The 20,378-nt window shown below is 44.6% G+C and overlaps 1 protein-coding gene across 4 annotated transcripts in view; it reads left to right on the top strand.

The window, feature by feature from the left end:
• Positions 1-20,378, top strand: part of SH3RF3 (SH3 domain containing ring finger 3) — a 493,237-nt gene that overhangs the window by 73,684 nt on the left and 399,175 nt on the right. The window lies entirely within an intron of this gene.

The raw sequence follows: 20,378 nt of genomic DNA, 5'->3' as shown, positions 1-20,378 counted from the left end.
TCTCTCGAACAACAAAATCTTCCTACAGTTTGCTTTGTGGTGACAGGGAAGTTATTCTAATCCAGGGCTGCCTATAGAAGGTTTAAGTGGCGAGTGTTTGGGGTTTGCTTTTATTTCTGTATGATCACATCAAATGGCGCTTGTTGTCAGTGTGACTCCTGAGGCTTGTTGAAAGGTGCCATCACAAAAGCAAAGTATTACAATCGGATTGTTTATTGACATCCATGGATAGAATAAGAATGGTTCTCACTTTCTAAGCTGCTTCTTCAAGTGCAATTGAAAGGGGGAAAGTGTTTGCTTTTCTGGGGCACTGTGCAGCAGCTGGCATTTATTCTAGCACCCTTTTCTTTATTTAATAAAAGAGTCTGAAAATATTTTTAAAGTGCTCCTTTTAATCTGAAAAATAGAAGCTTCTTCTGAGGGAAGGAGGCAGCACCTTCTAATTTCCCATCAGGGCTGAAAACGAAGGGAGAATTTAGGTAATTACACCTACTCTTCACTTACCGACTCTTATTATCTGATATTTCCCATTTACAACCATAGCGAAAAGCCTACTATCTAACTGTTTTGTGGATTAATGACATATGTCTGGCAGTAATGAAGGCTGAGGTGTGAGGGGTGTGAGGTGAGAGTAACGCTGCCTATGATGATTGAGGTTGTGTGTCAGCTTGGGGGGGTCATGATTCTCAGTGGTTTGGCAGTTATGTAGTGATGTAATTTGGCAGTTATGTATTGATGTAATTTGGCAATTATGTAATGGTGTAATTTGGTGGTTATGTAATGATGTGGTCATCCTCCGTTTTTGTGATCTGATGTATTCATCCCTCATTTTCACATGACACTGATTTTCACATAATGACCTGTCTTTGGAACCTAACCATGTCGGTAAATGAGAAGTTGGTGTGCTCTAATCAAAACCTGATTGCTCAAACTGAAGGTCTTGAATCATAGGTTGAGGGACTCACAGAATTTGTCGGGGTAGATGCTTTCGTGTTCCTTCTAGCAGAGGCTTCTGCTAGGTTCTGTGACCTCGTGACAGAGTGTTGAATTTCTTTTGGGGTGGAAAACATTGCCTACAATACCCTACAGCGATAGAGAAGACCCCTGTGTCTAAGAAGGAGATGGTGTGAGGTGTGTCCAAGTGCAGTCTGGAGTTACCTGGGTGTGGGGGTTTTCTGGCAGTAACTGTATGCTTTTAAATATCAGGCTCCGTCAATACCTCATCACTCAACAGCATATATTAGGTGAATTTTTTTCAGGTGAGTTTATTTTGACTTTCTCTATCGTACCTTTTGGAGAAAAAAACTCACGTCTATTGTATTCTGAATTTCTTCCCAAGGAGTTTTATTTAGTAAAATAAAAGAACCATGATTTATTTATATCGGTGTTCTCCAATTTTTTAAATATCTTCCCTCCCCACGAATGACTTTCTAGATTATTATAAATTGTTGTTAGGTGCCATTGAGTCGGTTTTGACTAATAGCAGCCCTGTGTACAACAGAATGAAACATTGCCCAGCGCTGTGCCAGCCTCATAATCGCTGCTATATTTGAGTCTATTGTTGCAGCCACTATGTCAATTCATTTCATTGAGGCTCGTCCTCATTTTTGCTGACCCTCTGCCTCACCAAGCATGATGTCCTTCTCCAGAGACTGGTCCCTCCTGATAGCATGTCCAAAGTACATGAGATGAAGTCTGACCATCCTTGCTTCTAAGGAGTGCTCTGGCTATAGGTCTTCCAAGACAGACCTGTTCGTTCTTCTGGCAGTCCGTGATATATTCTTCTCCAACACCATAATTCAAAGGCATCAATTCTTCTTCAGTCCTCCTTATTCCTTGTCTGGCTTTTGCATGAATATGAAGTGATTGAAAATATCATGGCTTGGGTCAGGCACACCTTAGTCCTCAAAGTGATATCTTTGATGTGCTTTTTAACACTTTAAAGAGGTCTCCTGCAGCAGATTTACCTGATGCAATGCATCGTTTGATTTCTTGACTGCCGCTTCTATGGGCGTTGATTGTGGATCCAAAATGAAACCCTTCACAATTTCGGTGTTTTCTCCATTTATCATATTAACCTGATATGTTGTTAATAATTAAAATTGCAATTAATAGCCCAGTAAAATAGCTTTTATGTTTGTATCCGTATCTGCTAATTGTCTGGGGCTTCTAGCAGCTCTGCCTGTCTTTTTTGAATGTCCTGCAAGTAACACCCACTTCTCAACACTTGCCATTGTTCTCAAGCTGACAGTGACAAAAGGTCATGGTCTTAGACCCACTCGGTGGTTGGTATTAGGGTGGAAATTATGCTCTTTGCACTTCATTCCATAACTGATGCTCCCATGAAGTTGGATGCAAATTGTGGCTGTGTAAAATGGTCCCGTGCAATTTCTTTAACAAATATGCTTATGATTGAGGAAGTTGGCAGAACTGAACAGGAGAGGGAAAACTTGTGAGTACTCTTTGATATAATAACTGTCATTGTTTTAAATTTCCACATAATCAGGTTGGGTGATTTCCTGGATGTGAACTTTAACAAAATTCATGATGAAATCTTTCCCTTTTTTATGGTCAAAATCAGTGTGTCTTATTTTTAAAGGCTGTTGCTGATGGGTTGTAAACTGCCAAAATTTTGATTGTTTTCGTGGGAGACTGTACGGCACCTGAGTGAACAGATTGTTAATGGAGTTGATTAAATTACCAAGCCACTGCTTCCATTGCACCTAATTACGTTGCGCCGACTTGGTGCAAATTTTCTCATTGTTTTATTTTCACAGCCTATGTGCATTTAAAATCAACTGCAGCGTGTTGGAACATATATTCATTAGGTGTCTGGTATCTCTTTTCCCTTTCCAATCAAATGGCCACACGTCTGTGTGATGGTATAGCCAAAAGGTGTAACACACAAGAGCGGGGGCTCTGAGTAATGTTTTTTTTCCGGGAAGTGTTCAATTTGGAAAACATTTAATTAAACACTCCCAGTATTTATATTCAAAATATAACTATGAGGATTGTGATTTTTTTTGCTCAGTAGAAGCAAACATTTTTATGGGGGTGATTGAAAAAAAATTTAGTAATTCCTCTAATACAGGAGTCAGCCTACCTTTTCTGTAAAGACCACATAGTAAATCCTATGTCTCCATCATGCCATCATGCATAACGTACGTGGTAGGATCTTTGGGAGCCCAGAGTTGTTGCGGTTAACTCTGGGGTCTGGGCTGTGTATGAATTTCCCAGAGGCAAGAAAAAAACGTAAAGCCTGGAAGTTACGATGAGGATAGAAAGCCTGTTTGTTCATTCTTTCAACAGCTCCTGGTATCCACAAACACATGAGCACATTTTATGTCCCATTCAGGGATGTAAGAGATGGAAGGATAGAAGATTCAGGTTAAAGAGTCACATCTTTTGACCTAGCAGTTCCATAAAATAAACTTACTCTCCAGATCTCAAATTCATAGTTGGTGCTCAATGAGTCTTAATAGGTACTAATTTTTTTAATGAGCTCAGAGTCCCTGGGTGGTGCAAACAACTGGCATGCTTGGTTGCTTACTGAATGTGGTGGCCCTAGTCTACCCAGAGGCACTCTGGAAGAAAGTCCTGGCAATTACTTCAGAAAAATCAGCCCTTAAAAATCCTATGGAGCACAGTTCTACTCTGACACAGATGGGGTTGCCATGAGTTAGAATCAACTTGATGGCAACTTTTTTTTTTAATGTGAGCTCTATATTTTTTTTGACTTTAAAGGAAACTCATCTACCGTGTCTTCATTATACGGAAAATCAGTTATTTGGTGGGTGAGGCTAACAGGCTGGGACTGAGAATCCTTCTTCCCTGTAGTTAGAAAAAGAATGACCTTTTATGATTATTAGACCAGTGTTTTTGAAACCCTTACTATTTTTTTCAACAGAAGATCCCTCTGCTTAACAAAAATAGTTGAAAGTGGTACTTTTCTGGTTGATGATGGATGTGACTCAGACTCAGACCTCTTCAGCTACCATCATTCCACCCTAACCCTTGTGGTCATTCTGGGGGGCACAGTTTCAAAAACAGTGAATTTGTCTACCTATGCCGTCATTTTAGAAACGGGGAAACTCAGCAACAAAAGTCAAAGCTGGCTGATTTTTAGACTCAGCGTTTGCTTGTATATCATGCCGTGTTGGCTCTTTGAGACCACTTTGGCACATGGCGTTGACCCGTTTGTTCAGCAGGCTACTTCTTTACGTTTGTGCCTATACCTAAAAAGGGAGCCTAACACTAGCACTCAGTCTCATGGGAATGTTTGGGGCAATCACAACTAGAACGTGATTTTAGGTACTTGGAAACAAAAAGCAGCAGGATGAGGTTTTTTTTTGTTTGTTTTTTAAAATCTTCTTTTGATCAGGCACCGTTTTCAAAGCACAGAGTATTTGTAGGATATATTATCCACAACCGGTTGCCGTTGCGTCTGTTCTGACTCGTGGCCACTCCGTGTGTGTCAGAGTAGAACTGTGCTCCACAGGGTTTTCGGTGACTGTTTTTTTTAGTAGATCACCAGGCCTTTCTTCCGAGGAGCCTCTGGGTGGATTAACCATTTCCACCTCCCAGAGACTCCTATGTTACCCATGGGAAACAGTTTCCCAGTTATTAAGAGGAAATACACTTTCAGTATTGGGCATTTCGTTTTCATTAGCTGGGTGCATGTAGTAGGCAGTCACACATTTGTTTTGGGTGGGATTAAGTCATTTGTGTTGAGTTTTGCTAATTTGTGTCACTGTCCCAACATTGTCTCTGAGTTCCATTTTCTTCTTGAAACAGGACATGGGATAGGCTATGAGATGAGGATGAAATCCACAACTAAATACAGGAGAAATTATCCAAGCGTGCATTCTAGCTCCAGAGCAAAACTTTTTATAATGAGCTATATTTTTCAAGTTTTCAAATTAGGAGACTTATTTCTATTTCTGGGGCCTCTGGCTGCTGGTGTGGGCTCCAATGCTGCCTCCACGGTGAAGGTCACAGCATGACAGAAGAGTTCAGGCTTTGACAAATAGGAATGGACAGTGGAATTACTTCAATTCACCATACAGTTATTGAACACGTGCTTATGTGCCCTGATTTTATGAATTTTCAATTTGTGACAGTCTTCTGGTGAGATGCCAGATACTATAGAGGTAAAAAAAAAGTAGCCATAGTTAAATTAAGGGTGATAGACAAAAAGAGAGAAATTGTGATGAATGCCCCTATGACTTGGAAATGAGTGGCTTGGGAAGTTATAACATAGATCTTTTGACATCTAAAATGTCAGTCTGAAAAGAAATTCCATAGTGTAGTGCAAAGGTGAATAAATGGGAATAATGGATTAAAATTATGAAGAAAAATTTCTTAACATTTGTAACAATTGGATTTTGGATCCCAAAAGGAAATGCCAGAGAACTGGAATCAAATTAAACAATTTGCTCTCTCCAGGAAGATAGAAATAGGAGAGTAAAAAGTTTCTGGCCATTTAACCTACATTTGCTTTATATTTATTTAGGAAAAAACAAAAAACTTATTGAGATATAATTCACATAGCACGCAACTCACTCATTCAAAATGTACAATTCAGTGATATTTAGTATATTCACAGATATGTGTAACGATCACATAGTCAATTTTAGAACATTTTCATCACCTCTAAAAGAAACCCTATACCCTTAAACTGTCATCCCTTGCTGCCCTACCCCCAGCCATAAACAAACACTAATCTACTTTCTGTCTCTATAGCATTCTCTATTCTGGACATGTCACATATATGGAGTCATGCAATGTGTGGTATTTCGTGACTGGTTTCTTTCATTTAATGTGTTTTCAACATTGTAGGATGCATCCGTACTCCATTCCTTTTTATGGCTGAATAATATTCCATTGTATGAATCTGTCCCATTTTGTTTGTACACTCATCAGCTGATGTCTACTTTTAATCATAATATAGAAAGATAAATATATACTATACATTCTGAGACCCAAATCATTCTTTTAAAACCTGGTAACTTATTTCATGAGAACGACTCGTTGCTGTCAAATTGATTCCAACTCATGGTGACCCCCTGTGTTACAGAGTAGAACTGCTATATAGGGTTTTCTTGGCTGGAATTTTTATGCAAGCATAATGCCAGGCCTGTCTTTTGCCGCCCACTGGGTGTGTTTGAACCACCAACCTTTAGGTTAGTAGCTGAGCACAAAGTGTTTGCACCACCTAGTGACCTCTCACGAGAACTAGCTGGCAATTAAAGGGAAAATAATATTTGTACAGTGCTTAGTGTCTGTCATGGTTTGAACTGTGCCCCCCCAAAATATCTGTCAACTTGGCTGGTTCATGATTCCCTTATATGATTGTATGATTGTCTACCGTTTTATTTTCTGATGTGCTTTCTCTCTGTGTTGTAAATCCTGTCACTATGATGTAATAAGATGGATTAATGGCAATTATGCGGATGAGTCTACAAGATTAGGTAGTGTCTTAAGCCAATCTCTTTTGAGATATAAAAGAGAGAAGTGAGCAGAGGGACATGGGAACCTCACACCACTAAGAAAGCGGCACCGGGAGCAGAGTGCGTCCTTTGGACCTGAGGTTCCTGTGCTGAGATGCTCCCAGACCACGGGAAGACTGTTGCCTCACAAGGACCTTCCTTCAGAGCCAACAGAGAGAGAAAGCCTACTTTGTAGCCTACTGGACTGTGAGAGAGTAAACTTCTTGTTAAATCCATCTACTTGTGGTATTTCTGTTATAGCTGCACTAGGTGACTAAGACAGGGCCTTAAAGGACTTTTCCTTGACAGAATTTCATTCAGTCCTCACAATAACCCAGGATAGTAGGTTTTCTGATTACCTCCATTTTACAGAGGAAGAAACTAAGGATTTGGAAGATTATGAGACTTGCCTCAGTGGAGCTCGTGACTAGTGAATTCCAAATGCCATGTTTCTTTTGGCACACCAAATTTCGTGATTGATAAACAGAAATAAACTTGAGCGTCTTAGAACATTGTTTATTCTGCCTGTGTGTATACATTACCCCAAATCTCCATATTAGGACATTCTACTATGAATTCCCCCAAGAAATTAGACTCATGGGCAATTGCTATGGGTGGACTACCCTCGAACCCCCCAAGACTCTTCCCGTAACTTTTAAACACTAGTGATTCCAACTCATGGCAACCCCATGTGTGTCAGAGTAGAACTGGCTCCACAGGGTTCTCGGTGGCCAATTCTTCAGAAGTAGATTACCAGGCCTTTTTTCTGAGGTGCCTCTGGGTGGACTCAAAAGTCTCAACTTTCAGTTAGCAGGTGAGCGTGTTAACCACTGGTACCACCCAGGGATTTCCCCAGCACTCTTAGGAATGCCTAAAATATGGCCCGAGCACTGTTATCACAGAGTACATTAATGAACTCAGCACAAATTAACTTGAAAACATATGTTGATACATAAAACTGGCCAACTGTCTCTCCCCTGTGGCATGAATTGCAGGTCTTATCAGTGTCTTCCATCTTCCTTCTTATGTCATAGACGGTGGTGTCTTGCTATTCTCACTTCCCTGAAGACCTTCTGAAGTTCAGCTGTCGTCTCCCTTGGCTGTGCCCCTTCCCGTGCCCCTGGGACCACAAGTTGCGCTGGTCCTTGGTGACCACCTCTAGCCGTATGCTGGCTTGCCGCCTGCCTCTGAAGCTGCCAGAACAGCAACCTGCCATTGCTTACTCTGTTTTGTGAGGGCAGGGACACCTATTTCCTTGATCACCACTTTTTTCTCTCTCTTTCCCATCTTTTCAGAGGTGCTCTCTGATGCCACCTCACCTCCCTGCAAGCCACAGCCCTTGGCCGAGCTGTCCAGCTGGCTGATAGCAGCCATGTCACAGCTGCTTGTGATAGAAAAGTCCCCTGATACTTCTGGGTTTGTGTGAGTCTGAGGAAAAGTGGCGTTTGCTTCAGCAGCCAGCAAAGGACACCCAATTTAATGGTGTGAGACGTCCACCCAGCGGAGAGGATGCGAGGGGTGAGGGAGCTGCATACACGCAAACATATGTTCTATGTCTTCTGTGTGTACAGGAATAGATACGGGTTTGGCAACGACCAGATTTTAAGGGGAAACCCTGGTGGCGTAGTGGTTAAGTGCTACAGCTGCTAACCAAAAGGTCCACAATTCAAATCTACCAGGTGCTCCTTGGAAACCCTATGGGGTAGTTCTACTCTGTCCTATAGGGTCGCTGTGAGCCGGAATCGACATGATGGCAATGGGTTAGATTTTAAGCATCATCAGGGCAGGTGATGGGCTTCACTCTTTACATCCTGAAGGCTGCCTGGCATGCAGAGATGCTTCCTCATATTTCAATAAATGGCTCTCCCCAGATTATGGTAGTCACAGCTGTGAGAGTTTACACAATGAAAAGATTTACAAACTCCCAGTGCTCGATGCTCAATACAGAACCTGCTAACTGAAAGTTCAGTGGTTGGAACCCACCAGCCGTTCTGTGGGAGCAAGATGTGGCAGTCTGCTCCCATTATGGAGTCACCTTAAAGGTTACATCCTTGGGAACCCCATGAGGCACTTCTACTCTGTCCTTTGGGATTGCTATGGGTTGGAATTAACTCGACGGCAATGGGTTTGTTTTTTTGTTTGTTTAGCTTACAACAAACTCTTTTTTTGAAAAATATGTACTTTTTTTTTTATGTACTAGTTGGAAAAGAAAAGGAGAACAACTCCAAGGGAGAAAGAAAGAAGGGAAACACTGCAGAGTTAGAAGGCAGGGGACTTGTTCAGAGATTTCGAAGACACAGAGCCTTTTAGAGGCAGGGGAAAATGGAAATGTGAAAATAAGGTTTTTAAAAAGGACCTAATATTTTGGCTCTTTGAATGAAAAGAAAAGCATTTTACACGTGTATTTGTCATTGGCAGATGGTTAAAATACTTTAAAAAAAAAAAAAAGGACACGTTTGGTTCTCCCTAAAATGAGGGATGCTCATGGGAGACAGAGGATAGGTAAATAATAGGTGTCTTCCTCTGCCCAGTCACTCCAGTGCTTAGGAAGCAGGAAGATGAGGACTGCTTCTCAGGGCTGGGATCATGTGCAAGGTGGTGGGGCTGGGCTAAGCCCTTCTTGGCCCAGGTAGTGAAGGAGAGGCGTCGGCCAGGCGGAGAGAGAGAGAGACTGAGGAGAGGTGTTGGCCACGTAGAGAGAGAGACTGAGGAGAGCTGTTGGCCAGGGAGAGAGAGAGACTGAGGAGCTGGCAAAAGCCTCCCTGCCCTCCTCACGCAGGAAGACCCTGTCCTCTGCAGACAGCACTGTCTCCTTTTCATTTCCGATTCATGCCTAGTGTTCAGGGTGTCCCCACCCATTTGTGGCCTGGCTGTTTGAAGAGCTATCTGTTTTATTTTGGAAACCTAAGTTCTTTTGAGACCTGTTTTACTAAGTTCCAGTTTGTACCTAACCCTGGCTTACTTGGTGGGTTTCCCTTGTTGGAGCTATTTTTATGTCGTTTTCTGGAAAGATGCCTCTCTCTTGCCCCTCAGGCAGCTTCCCTGACTGTGTGCCAGATAGCTCAGTTTTTGTTTTGTTTCTCTGAGCACTTGCTATTTTTGATCTTGTAGTACTTATTTGACCTGGACTTCTAATAAGGTTTTTTTAAAAAAGCCTTTGGGCCTCCTGTGGGCTATTGACCTTTTAAAGTTACCCTTCTACCTTTAAATACCTGCTTTTGGTCATAGCTTGATTCTGGAATGGCATAACTCTAGGCATTTGGGGGCTTTCTCTAATTTCCCTTCTACCTTCTAGGTGTTAAGTTGCTTTGTTGCTTAGCTACCTGTGCAATGAAAAGAATCAGGTAGCGTGTTCATCTCGTGGGCCGTCTGGAAACTGACGCTAAAAGCTTCAGCAGACACGTTGTAGTTGCTAATCTGTAGGCACACATGTTTTTTCATAGTGGGAATCCATGTTACGTTAAGGCCACGAGAGATGTCTTCCGATTGTCTTGTTCAAAGCCATCTTTTGTGGGCAAAGGAACTGTTATGGATTGAACTGTGTCCCCCCAAAATGGGTGTCAACTTGGCTAGGCCACGATTCCCAGTATTGCGTGCTTAAGCAGTCTACCATTTTGTCACCTGATGTGTTTATCCTATGTGTTGTAAATCCTAACCTCTATGAAGTTGATGAAAACCTGGTGGCGTAGTGGTTAAGAGCTACAGCTGCAACCAAAAGGTCAGCAGTTTGAATCCACTAGGTACTCCTTGGAAACCGTATGGGGCCATGTCCTATAGGGTCGCTGTGAGTTGGAATCCACTGGACAGAAACAGGTTTGTTTTTTTTTTTTGTATGATGTTAATGAGGCAGGATTAGAGGCAGTTATGTTAATGAGGCAGAACTCAATCTATAGGATTAGGTTGTATCTTCAGTCAGTCTTTTCTGAGATATAAGAGAATTGAGCAGAGAGGAGAGGGACCTTATGCCACCAAGAGAGAAGTTCTGGGAGTGGAGCATGTCCTTTGGACCCAGGGTTCCTGCACTGAGAAACTTATAGACCCAGGGGAAGATTGATGATAGGGACCTTCTCCCAGAGCCGACGGAGAGAGAAACCCTTCCCCTGGAGCTGGTGCCCCTGAATTCAGACTTCTAGCCCTCTAAACTGCGAGAGAATAAATTTCTGTTTTTTAAAGCCATCCACTTGTGGTACTTCTGTTATAGCAGCACTAGATGACTAAGACAGGGACTAAGCTGAAGGTGTTCATTACGGTAGAGCTGGCTGTCTGCTGGAATCTCTGTCCACCCTACTAGGCAGGATCAGATGGCAGTTTTGAGTGCAGTTCCTGTGATGATCACAGGGCCACCTTCGAGAGATGAGGTGATCCTAGAGATTGTCTCAGGGCTGCTGGAGGGGCCGATGACACCGTTTCCTCTGCCCCAGGCCACTCCCTGCCTCTGCCTGGCCTAGCTCATGGCTCCGCTATCCTGGACTGGTGTGTTTCTGCCTTAACCCTTTGGCATGGCATTTTGGCTGTGGCTTGCCTTCCTGGCTTGACTCAGTCCTGCCTCTGGTAGTTACTGTTATTTAATCCCCTGGCGTGGTGCCTTCAGCCCTGTGGCCAGCAATTCCTGCAGTTCTGCTCTACCCTGGGGCAGCCTGGCTGCGGAGAGGAATGCAGAGGACTCCAGATCTGTTTGGAGTGTGTCTGGAGCTGTTTTGGAACATATGCTAATAAGACCGTGAATTTGCCCCTCCTCTGACGGGTTGCCCTACGTAGTGGAAGTGGACTTAGTGCTCACTGGAATCAGCCTCCCCAGCTTTGGAAGAGTGGCTGTTTTGTGCTGACAGCCTGTACCCTGAACCAGCTGGTTTAGGGCTGGTCACGGAGACTGGGGGGAGATGTGTGAATGATAACACCACCCCGTGCTGCGGCTGAGTGTCTGTGATCGTTGGCCCTGGCAGTCGCCTGGGAACCCTGCCAGGGCGGAGAAAGCCTGGAGCATTCGGGACCGCTAGCTTGCCAGGCCTCAGTGGGGCCAGGTTGTACCACCACTTACAGTCTGACCCCCGACTGTTTCAGGTACAGCTCCCACAGGGGGATTCCTGGACAGAGGTGCAGGTTAAAGTCCTTTGGAGATGCTGGGCAGCCAGGTGTGTGCAGCCTGGTTTTATCTGCCGCATAATAGTAATGGCTTCCGCTTATGCAGCACTTGCTGTGTGCTAAGCACTAGTTTAAGCGCTTTATGTATTAATGTGTGTAGTCCTCACCATAGCTGTATGACTGAGTACCATTATTGTCCCTTTTTGCAGATGAGTAAACTAAGGCAGGTCCCTGGGTAGTGCAAATGGTTAACACTCTTGACTGTTAACCAAAAGGTTGGAAATTTGAGTTCACTGACAGGTGCCTCAGAAGAAAAGCCTGGTGATCTAGTTCTGAAAAATTAGTGGTTGAAAACCCTATGGAGCACAATTGTATTCTGACACATATGGGGGTAATGTGAGTCAGAGTTGACAAAACAGCAACTTTTTTTTTTTTAAACCTAGGCAAAGAGATTAAGTACATTCCCCAAGGTCACACAGCTAGTAAGTAGTAGAGGTAGGATTTGAACCCATGCAGGTGACGCCTAAGTTCCAGCTCTCAACCAGCAAGCCAGCTGCTGGTCACTACAGGTGCGGGAAGGCGTTGGTCTCTGTTCATATTCCACTCATTCACTGTTGAATCCTGGCGTGGTTGTGGAAGGGGCTTCCAAGGGTGCGTGAATGCCCTCAGCCTCATCCCCTGTGTGGCTGGCTCCTCTGCCTGACGTAGGTGGGCGACAGGCAAAGTCCGGCCGCTCGCTCAGAAGGAGAGTGGAGTAGAAACAAGTTAGGATGCAAGGTCAGACCAATCTGGAGTTCCTTCTTGGCTCTGTTTTGGCTCTTACAAACTTTTGTCCTCAGGCAAGTGATTTCACCTCTTGGCCCTGTGTTTCTTCATCACTAAGCTGGAGAAGGTGAGGAGCTCCACCTCCCAGGACCCAATGGGACACTGTTTGTGAAAGTGACATATGAACTGTGTGCGTTTTGGACTCAGACGTCCACAAACAGATGTTTCTTGATAGAGGTTTTCGGTGGTTGATGTCTTAGCAGCGGAGCAAAGGAGAGAAGCTGGTGGTAGGACTCTCTTATGGATTGAATTGTGGGCCCCCCCAAAATATGTGTCTACTTGGCTAGGCCATGATTCCCGGTGTTGTGTGGTTGTCCTCCATTTTGTGACCTGATGGAATTGTCCTATGTGTTGTAAATCCTAATCTCTGCCTGTGGTTAATGAGGCAGGATTAAAACCCTTTGCCTTCAAGTTGATCCCAACTCATAGTGACCCTGTTGGACAGAGTAGAACTGTCCCATAGAGTTTTCAAGGAGTGCCTGGTGGATTCGAACTGGTTAGCAGCTGTAGCACTTAACCACTACGCCACCAGGGTTTCCAGGCAAGATTAGGTTATGTTAAAGAGGATTAGGGTGGGATGCAACCTCCTTACCCAGGTCACAGGCCTGATCCAGTGTAAGGGGAGTTTCCCTGGGGCGTGGCCCATATCACTTTTTATTTTACAAGAGATAAAAGAAGAAGCCAGCAGAGAGAGAGAGGAACCTCATACCACCAGAAAGAAGCACTCTTAGTAATTAATAATTTTATCTTTGAATTTTTGATTTGTAAGTGAAGTTTGGGAAACCCTGGTGGCATAGTGGTTAAGTGCTATGGCTGCTAACCCAAGGATCAGCAGTTCGAATCTGCCAGGCGCTCCTTGGAAGCTCTATGGGGCAGTTCTACTCTTTCCTGTAGGGTCGCTATGAGTCGGAATCGACTTGACGGCACTGGGTTTGGTTTCTGGGTAAGTGAAGTTTGATGAGACAATGAGCATGACCTGTGGAGCCTTGGGTCACGTGAGGTCCTGCCTCCCATCAGCTGTTCCCAGGATCAGGTCTCCATTGCCTGCTGCCCAACTCCTGCCCAGCCTCTGCTACTGCTCACCATCCCAGCAGGGGCCTAGGTGCAGGGGAAGTTGGGTGTTTGTGCACCCTGTGCCCTGAGTTGAAGGTATGGCCCCGGGTGCCTGGGAGACTCAGCACTGTCCCTGCAAGTATCCTATACTCCAGGAAGCACCGCATTAGATAGCAAATAAAAAACACCATGACAGTTTGAGAGAGAAACCACAAAAGAAAGGAAAAGCTTTTTTTCCTGCTTTTAAACAAAAAATCATTTGCCTTGAGATGGCTCCGACTCATGGTGACCTCATGTGTGTCAGAATAGAACTATGCTCCATAGGATTTTCAATGGCTGATTTTTCGGAAGCCGCCAGGCCTTTCTTCTGAGGTACCCCTTGGTTGCCTTGAGCCTCCAACCTTTCAGCTGGCATCCAAGTGTGTTAACCATTTGCATCACCCAGGGATTCATTCTGAACAAAGGGCCCCTCATTTGCATTTTGCATTGCATCCCACAAATTATGTACCCAGCCCTGGTTGGCAGCCTCAGCTATTCAGAATCTGGGTGAGGTCACCGGCAGTTAAGGCTGGGAAAGTAGGAGCAGTTGGGGGTTTTCATTAAATTAGACCTATAATGAGTAAGGGTTGGGTTTTTCAGTGTGGTCGCTGCCGCGTAAAGCTCCTCTGTTCCTGGATTCAGCAGCCCCATGCTTGGCTTCGTCGGGCAGTCAGGCCCTTTGTGGGTAAGTTCCCTTCTCAGGACTTGGCTGATAGCGTCGAGCCTTGCAGCTGTAACTAGTAGTCTCTCAGTGCCCTGGACAGCATGCCTAGGGGTTTAGTCTGTACGCCAGGGACAGCTTACCTCAGGGAGTCCTAGGGGTTGTAAATGATACTCACTGCATGTGTTGTAAGTGAAAAAAAAAACAAAACACAATAAAACCAACAAACACAGTCTAAACCCTATGAGATTAAAGCTGCAGGATAGCCTACGCAGCCGTAAAATTTACAACTCCAATGTGTAAATTCTCAACAGTGCAAGACAGAAATTACTTCAAACATCCAAATGACAAATAATCTAAAAATAAAACCCAGTAGTAGGTGAGCTGGGTGTGTTTGGGGAGGAGGAGGCGGTCTGGCGGGCCTCTCCAGGACCCTGATCACCATCTTTGGAGATACCAGACAGAGTGGTTCCCAACTGGAGGCAATTTTGCCCCCCGCCCCCAGCGGACATTTGGCAATGAATGGAGACAGTTTCGGTTGTAAAAACTTGGAGAAGGGGGGCTGGTACTGGCATCTAGTGGGCAGAGGACAGGGATACTGCTAAACACCCTATAATGCACAGGACAGTCCCCACAACGAAGAATTATCTGGCCCCAAATGTCAATACTGCTGAAGTGGAGAAATCAACATGTGTCTTTAAAGTAACTGTGGAGCAATTGACTTGGAGAGAGGGAAGGGCTTTGAAGGGCATTTTCTGTGGAGGGGAATATTCCATGCGGTGTCCACTTATTCTTAATTTTTTTCTTTCATTAAAAATTAGAGAAAAAAATTCATTGTGGTAAAACAAAAACTTTGCCATTTTAACAGTTTTTAAGCATAGGTCAGTGACACACTACTTACATTTGTCATGTTGTACTACCAACACCACTATCCGTTTCCAAAAGTTTTCATCACCCCAAACAGAAACTCAGTCCCCCTTCAGCAGTAACTCACTCCCTCCTCACCCAGGCCCTGGCAACCACTGATAAATTTTTCTCTGTATGCATTTGCCTAATCTAGATATTTCATGTAAATGGGGTCATACAGTTTTTGTCCTTTGGTGCCTGATTTACTCCACTCAGCATCGTGTTTTCCAGGGTCATCCATGTCACAGCACGCATCAGGACCTCTTTATGGCTGAATAATGCTCCACCATATGGATCTATCACATTTTGTTTATCCATTCATCTGTTGGTGGGTACCTGGGTTAGTTTCCGCCTTTTGGCTGTTGTGAGTAATGCTGTAATGAACATTGGTGTACAAGTATCTGTTTGAGTCTTAGAAGTCTCTTGGGTATATACCTAGGAGTGGAATTGCTGGCTTATATGGTAATTTTACGTTTAACTTTTTGAGGAACCGCCAAACTGTTTTCCACAATGGCTGCACTATTTTGCATTCCCACCAGCAATGCACGAGGGTTCTGATTCCTCCACACCGTCTCGAACCCTGTTAGCTTCCGTGTTTCTGATAATAGCCATCCTATTATGAGGGTGAGATTGTTCCACTTCCTTTTTAAGACAACCCTGTAAGACATGGACCATTTCCAGTTTATGAGAAAACAAAATACAAACACAAAGACTCCGAGAGGCTAAGAAAAAATACTGGAATGCTACAGCACAGCCTGTCACCAGAGATTATCTCTGAGAGGAAGGATTGTGCCTCTGTGTGTGTCATTATTATTTTTTCAGAAAGACTACTCGCATATGGAGTCTGTTTTCTCAGAGACCTTCACAGAGATCCCTGTCAGCCTCCTTGACGTGCCAGCAGAATTTTATACCAACAGCCTTCCTGTCTCATAGACTGTCCTCTTTTTGGTTTCCTTAGGTTTTTCTTTAATTTTCTCTTCTTTCTTGGTTCTTTTCTTGCCTCTCTGACTACTCCTTGCATCCCACATGGTTGTCGGGGTTCAGCTTTGCCTCCCTACTTCCCTGGATGGCCTGTTCCTTGATGATTTTGGCTGACAACTCATTGGTCTCTTGGTTTTGGTTCAGGGGCCTCTGTGTCCTCCTCCCAGGCCTGTGTCCACAGTGCTGACAGGGCTCCTGAACTCTAAGAGCTCTGCTTTGCCAGTTGCCTGCTGGCCATTTTTGCCTGGAGATTCTGACAATATCTGAAGTGAATTTGCTTACAATGAACCTCCCTAACAAAAAAGTGAGATCCTCCTTTCTTGTCTTATTGATTCTGTTGGTGATGCCTCCTTTTCCTATTCACCTGGCCCAAATTCTGTCTTCTTTGGTGCCTCTTCTTCCCCCAACACATGCACTTGGTAACCAGGTCCTGTCATTAGGGCTGGTTACAAATATGCAGGGCCAAAATGAAAATACAGAACACTTTGTTCAAAAAGCAGGAAAAAGGCTTTTTCCTTTCTTCCAAGGTCTCTCTCTCAACCTGTCCTGGTATTTTTTATTTGCTTTTAACGTTGCCCGCCCTTGTGCACAGGCGTACTCACATGGTAAGTGCAGACACCCTCAAACGTGCCCAGGGCTGCACCCTGCAACTTGGTACCTGGGGCATGCATGCCTGACCCATCCCTTCCTGCACTTGTGCCCAGGCCTTTCTTGGGGACAGACGGTAATAGTGGTCTCTGGGGACAGTGGGGATGGGTGGCTGATAATTTGTCCCAGGGAAATGTTGTGAGATGGCACCACGTGTGAACCAAGCTCCAAGTCCCTGGTGTATACTCCTTGTCCCATCTGACTTCACTCACAAAACACAAACTCAAAGATAAGGGTATTTAGACTTTCAAGACAGCGACAACAGGGACATAAACCCCAAGTGAGGGGCCCCCTTCTGGGTGTGGGGCCCTGTGCAACTCACTGGTTGGACCCTCTCTGCACTGGTCCTCAACATCCTTTCCATTATTTTCACCATTCCCTTAGCTCCTGCCTTTATTTTATACTCAGATTGTCCTGTTGCTGTTGACAGTTGCCACTGAGTTGATTCTAACTCATGGCACCCCCAGGTGTGCAGATTGGAACTGCTCCATAGGATTTTCGAGGCTGTGACCTTTCAGAAGTAGGTTGCAATGTCTTTCTGTTGAGGTGTTTTTGGGTGGGTTTGAACTGCTAACCTTTAGGCTAGTAGTTGAGCACTTAACCATTCATGCCATTGAGGGACTCCCAGATTATCCTATAAGTCAATAATCAACCCCCAGGAGTAAAAACTGTCCAAGAATAAAAACTCTTACTCTGTTAAAATAAAAGCAAAGAGATTTATTGAAGGTTCAGTACAGCTCAAGCCGGAGAAGAACGTTCAGCTCACAAAGTGAAACTAGAACACTCTGAGGTGGTAAGGTTACAAAGACATATTTATATGCTTAAATCAGGAGCTAACAATACACGATTTCTGATTGGTCCTCAGTGATGTAAGAAGACGGGGCGGGATAACTTGAAGCGGGGAATCGATAGGGATTGGTTCAAAGTGTGTATGTGAGCTTCTTAGATTGGCTACCTTAGGTAATTGCAGAAGTTTGTGACTACAGGGGGGGCTTACAGGGTGGTAACATTCCTTTCTCAGAACACTGGGTTAAAACAGCCTCCTTAGCAAACCCTCTGTAAGAGCGGCTTGTGCAGATTTCTCATGAGGGGCTTGAGTCCAGACTCTTCCTTTAAAAACTTCGTTTCCACATCCTTAGCTTAACCCAAAAAACATTGTCTTAGCTGCAAGATTGAATCTGCTCAAGGTTAACAGTTGCTAGGAGGAAAGCAGAAACTTAAAATGAAGTCAGAACTCAGACCTAGGCCAGCTATTTTACTTCAAACACCTCGATTTTGGAACTCTTGTTCATCTCTAATTCATCTTTCACATGGCTACAAGATTCATGTTCCTCAAACAATGTTTTAATTTCATCACCCTTGAATTTAAAAAGGAAACCCTGGTGGCATAGTGGTGAAGAGCTACAGCTGCTAACCAAAAGGTCGGCAGTTCAAATCCACCAGGCGCTCCTTGGAAACTCTATGGGGCAGTTCTACTCTGTCCTATAGGTTCGCTATGAGTCGGAATCAACCCGATGGCAATGTTTTCTTTTTTGGGGTGGGGGGGGACATTTAAAAACTCATTGCATGAAGTAAAAATTCTTGGACCACATTTGAAACCTTCCACAAACAAACTCCCACCCACTGCTGTAGCATCGCCTCTTAGGTACCTCCCTGCAGTGCTTCCTGTAAACCGTAGGCACAGCCCTGTGCTCTGGACCTTTCCACCTTCCTGTCTCTGCACGAGCCATTTCCCTCTGTTTCTTTTGTTCAGGTCCTGGCATCTCACCCACGCTGAGGCCCAGCTCAAATCCCACCTCTTCCCTGAAGCCACACTCGGCTGTCTGAGAACTAAAGTATTCTCTCAAAGGTTTTGAAAGTTATTTGTGTACCTGTCCTGTCTCCTCCCCTTTAAGTTTCAAGGTCTTTGAGGGCACAGTCTGAGTGTCCATACAGTGTCTTTTACACTATGGCCTCAATTAAATGATCCTCGAGTGAAATTTATCTATTTACTTATTCCCCAGCTCAGTCCAAAAAGCATCGGAAGCAGCTTGCTCCACATTATAAAGGAGATTCACAGACTGCCCAGAGAGGCCCAGCCATAGTGATGAAAGGTCGAATAAATGGTATAAAATACTACTTTGGGAAACTAGTATAAATGCTGTTCAACAGATCTCTTTATGTTCTTTAAATGGGAAAATAATGCTCTTAAGAGAATTACATCCTGTGTTGCCAAGCCAGCCAGCATTCCACCAATTCATCTAACACATTTGAAATCAATACTAGGGTCCATGCGTTTAAAAAAAAAAAAAATGAATTGAGAAGCAAATGTTTTAATGAAAACCATTTGGTAATATATCCAAAGAAAATTGAGGATGCACGTAATGAACTCAGGCCGCACTTGAAAGTCCTTGAAGCTTGGCTGGGTTTTGGAACTGTGTGGCTCAGAACAGGTATGTGCGTATGCCCCCTGGGAGATGATCTCTGTCCTCAGCGTGCATTCTGTTGGAGAGTGTGGCCGTTTCCTCATTTCACTCACACTTACAGGGCAACACTGTAAATGAACATATTTACAGCTTGTGGGAGGACATTGGCGGTTGAGTGGTAGAGTTCTCACCTCCATGCAGGTGGCCTGGGTTTGATTTCTGGGCAGTGCATCTCATGCGCAGCCACCACCCATCCGTCAGTGGGGGCTTGTTGTTGCTATGATGCTAAACAGGTTTCAGCAGCGCTTCTAGACTAAGATGGACTAGAAGGAAAGGCCTGGCGTTCTACTTCTGAAAATCAGCCAATGAAAACCCTACGGATCACAGCGGTCATATCCGCAACTGATCATCAGATGGGACAAGACCCCGGCAGCGTTCCGTTCCACTGTGCATGGGGTCACCCTGATTTAGGGGGCGACTTGACGGCAGCTAACAACAACATTATAGTTTGTAGACAAAACAAGGAGAAGACCGCAGCCCATGCAAAACTGCCATCTTCTTTGCGTGCCCCCCTTTCTCCCTTCTTCCTGGAGCCCTTCCTAGGCTTGCAAGGGGTTGATGCAGCCTCCAGCCTGCCCCGAGGATCCCCAAGACTGCTTTCTGTGTCTCAGGCCCATCATTTTCCCCCAGAAACTTGAGCTTCATCTATTTTTCAGGTCCAGTTAAGACAGGGTCTGAGCCCCTTTAAAAGAAGATGTTGATAATGCAGTTCTCCCCTGATTGTGTTTCAGGCGCTCCAGGGGCTTTCCACTGTCTGTTTAAGATTTCCTGAAGTGAAGCCATAGTTGGCTGGATTTCTGTTTTCTTTTTTTTTTCTAAATCTCAGTGTTGCTTGTGCTGTGGTACATTCCTTTCGTGTCTGGGTCGCTGGTGGGCAGTTAGCCTGTGCCATTTATATTCCCTCTGCCTTCCATGGCTTCCTCTTCCTCCCTCCCTCCCCACGCCACAGCAGAGATTGTTGTAGATAACTGAAGCATTCCTGCTCAGAGCTTAGGAGATGGAGCACCAGGCCTGGTCTGTGGGACCCTGGCTGTGTCTGAACCAACGGGCAACAGCCTTGGGTGAGCACTGCTTTTCTGAGCCTCCATGTCCCCGTCTGGGAAATCCACCTAGCCCTGGCCTGCCGGGGCTGCTGACAGGTGTGCTGTGTGAAAGCCCTTTCTAAATACCACAGCACCCTCCCACACGTTTTAATAAAGACGGAACCAGAGCCTCCCTTAGTTTGAAGTC

Source organism: Elephas maximus, chromosome 17, assembly GCF_024166365.1.
Source record: "Elephas maximus indicus isolate mEleMax1 chromosome 17, mEleMax1 primary haplotype, whole genome shotgun sequence".
In the NCBI taxonomy this organism is placed as follows: domain Eukaryota; kingdom Metazoa; phylum Chordata; class Mammalia; order Proboscidea; family Elephantidae; genus Elephas; species Elephas maximus.
Note: the sequence above shows the minus strand (reverse complement) of the source record. Positions and strands in the feature narration are given on the sequence as shown.